At 44.2% G+C, this 3,152-nt stretch overlaps 1 non-coding gene across 1 annotated transcript; it reads left to right on the forward strand.

Moving 5' to 3' along the window:
* The first annotated feature begins 1,239 nt into the window (after window positions 1-1,239).
* Window positions 1,240-1,358, forward strand: LOC126238296 (5S ribosomal RNA). The gene has a single exon (XR_007545313.1). It is a non-coding gene; the product is annotated as a 5S ribosomal RNA (ribosomal RNA).
* Window positions 1,359-3,152: the final 1,794 nt, after the last annotated feature.

Genomic DNA, 3,152 nt, shown 5'->3' on the forward strand with positions numbered 1-3,152 from the left:
ACCTCTCTTCCTTATTTTAGCTATTAAACACATAACAGCATGATAGCAAACTATTTAAGACAAAACTTCCGCTCTAGAAGAATATAAAAGATTTGCTCCCTCATATAAAATTCATGGCAAGTGATAAGTGGCACGACGCGTTTCATGTCTCGAGAGCTCGGTCTCATCTTCGGATAGAACAATGAACAATTTTGAATGTATGCTTTCCCGGAGTATACAGCTGGCGAAGAGTTCTCGAGCAGTTGCAGTTTGAAGACACCGCCATCCGGCTGGACGCCCGAGATCTCTTCGCCAATGAACAATTTATTTTAAAAAAAGGTTAAAACACTGTAAGACAAAAAAAAATTTACCGCGAGAAATTGACCTTATGGAGCGGAATTCAGTATATGTGATATACAGACAAACAAATGATATTTCAGAAAAATTGTATGATTTATTCAAAAGAAAGAGCTTCACAAATTGAGGAAAACAATAACGTGTTGGTCCAAATCTGGCCGTTATCCTAGGAACTATTCCGCTTGGCAATGATTGAGAGAATTGTTGAATGTCCTTCTGAGGGATTCCGTGTCAAATTTTGCCTAATTTGAGTATTAGATGATCGAACTCCGGAGACGGTTAGAGGGCCCTGCCCATAATGCCCAAACTCAACTGGGGAGAGATCCGGCGCCCTTGCTTGCCGCGGTTGAGCTTGGCAGGCACCAACACAATCAGTAGAAACTCTCGCTTCGTGCTGGCGGGCGTTATCTTGTAGACACGTAAGCCCGGGATGGCTTGCTTTAAAGGAAAATAAAACGGAGCGTAGAATATCGTGTGTAGCGGATGACAACAAAAGGGATCCTGCTATGAACTGAAAACGAATCACAATACATCACTTCCGTTACTGGGTTATATGGCGGGCGAGCCATGGTCCAAGGGTAGCGTCTTTGATTAGTAATCAAAACGTCTGCGGTCCCGTGATCGAACTACGCCGGTGCTTCAGTTCTGAATAAAAATCATCAGCAATGGCGGACGAAGACTTCCGGCACAAGAAGTCACCCTTATTCAGCCAACGGCCTTGTCAAAGTGGGCGAAGGACTGGACAGAGGTTCAGGGTTCTCACTTACACTTAGGGTGCGAAACTGATCCTAAAGACGGAAGAAACAACAACCAGAAGAACCTGTATGCAGAAGGCAGAAAAACCACAACATTAAAGAAAGGTTATGTGTATCTACAGGACATGTGGCCTATTATTGAAAAAGTGCCAACGGCCATACCGTGTTGAATACACCGGTTCTCGTCCGATCACCGAAGTTAAGCAACATCGGGCCCGGTTAGTACTTGCATGGGTGACCGCCTGGGTACACCGGGTGTTGTTAACTCACAATATACATAAATGACCTGGTGGATGACATCGGAAGTTCACTGAGGCTTTTTGCAGATGATGCTGTGGTGTATAGAGAGGTTGTAACAATGGAAAATTGTTCTGAAATGCAGGAGGATCTGCAGCGAATTGACGCATGGTGCAGGGAATGGCAATTGAATCTCAATGTAGACAGGTGTAATGGGCTGCGAATACATAGAAAGATAGATCCCTTATCATTTAGCTACAAAATAGCGGGTCAGCAACTGGAAGCAATTAATTCCATAAAAAATCTGGGAGTACGCATTAGGAGTGATTTAAAATGGAATGATCATATAAAGTTGATCGTCGGTAAAGCAGATGCCAGACTGAGATTCATTGGAAGAATCCTAAGGAAATGCAATCCGAAAACAAAGGAAGTAGGTTACAGTACGCTTGTTCGCCCACTGCTTGAATACTGCTCAGCGGTGTGGGATCCGTACCAGATAGGGTTGATAGAAGAGATAGAGAAGATCCAACGGAGAGCAGCGCGCTTCGTTACAGGATCATTTAGTAATCGCGAAAGCTGGAGATGATAGATAAACTCCAGTGGAAGACTCTGCAGGAGAGACGCTCAGTAGCTCGGTACGGGCTTTTGTTGAAGTTTCGAGAACATACCTTCACCGAGGAGTCAAGCAGTATATTGCTCCCTCCTACGTATATCTCGCGAAGAGACCGTGAGGATAAAATCAGAGAGATTAGAGCCCACACAGAGGCATACCAACAATCCTTCTTTCCACGAACAATACGAGACTGGAATAGAAGGGAGAACCGATAGAGGTACACAGGGTACCATCCGCCACACACAGTCAGGTGGGTTGCGGCGTATGGATGTAGATGTTGAGGTAGATGATCTCTCCATTGGCAAAAGATACCGCATTAGTCCCCCATTTGCGGTTCAGGGAGGGAAATGCCAAGTGGGATGTGACTTGAGGAAAAGATCGAATAACCAATGAAAGGATAACGTTCTACGAGTCGGAGAGTGGAATATGAGAAGTTTGAACGTAGTGGAAAGCTAGAAAATCTGAAAAGGGATATTCTAAGGCTTAATATCGATACAGTCTGCGTTAGTGAAGTGAAATGGAAAAAAGACAAGGATTTCTGGTCACATGAGTATACGGTAATATCAGTGACAGAAAATGGTATAACGGGTGTAGGGTTTGTTATGAATAGGAAGGTAGATCAGAGAGTATGTTAATGTGAACAGTTCAATGATAGTGTTGTTCTCATCAAAATCGATAGCAAACCAACATCGACAACGATAGTTCTGGTGTATATGCCGACATCGCAAGCCGAAGATTAAGAGAGAGAGAAAGTATGTGAGGATATGGTACGGATGATTCAGTACCTAAAGGATGACAGAAATGTCATGGGGATTGGAAAGCGTTTGTAGGAGAAGGAGAAGAATGTACATCTACGGAAGAATATGGGCTTGGTACTAGGAATGAGAGAGAAGAAAGACTGAGTTTCCAAATAAATTTGAGCCAGTAGTAGCGAATAATCTGTTCAAGAATCACAAGAGGAGGCAGGCTTGGAAAAGGGCGGGTGATACGGAAGGGTTGAGTTAGATTACAGCCGGCCGGGGTGGTCGAGCGGTTCTAGGCGCTACATTCTGGAACCGCGTGACCGCTACGGTCGCATGTTCGAATCCTGTCTCGGGCATGGATGTGTGTGATGTCCTTAGGTTAGTTAGGTTTAAGTAGTTCTTAGTTGTAGGGGCTGATGACCTCAGTCCTTGAGTTCCATAGTGCTCAAAGCCAATTGAACCATTTTT

Source organism: Schistocerca nitens, chromosome 2, assembly GCF_023898315.1.
Source record: "Schistocerca nitens isolate TAMUIC-IGC-003100 chromosome 2, iqSchNite1.1, whole genome shotgun sequence".
Lineage (NCBI taxonomy): Eukaryota > Metazoa > Arthropoda > Insecta > Orthoptera > Acrididae > Schistocerca > Schistocerca nitens.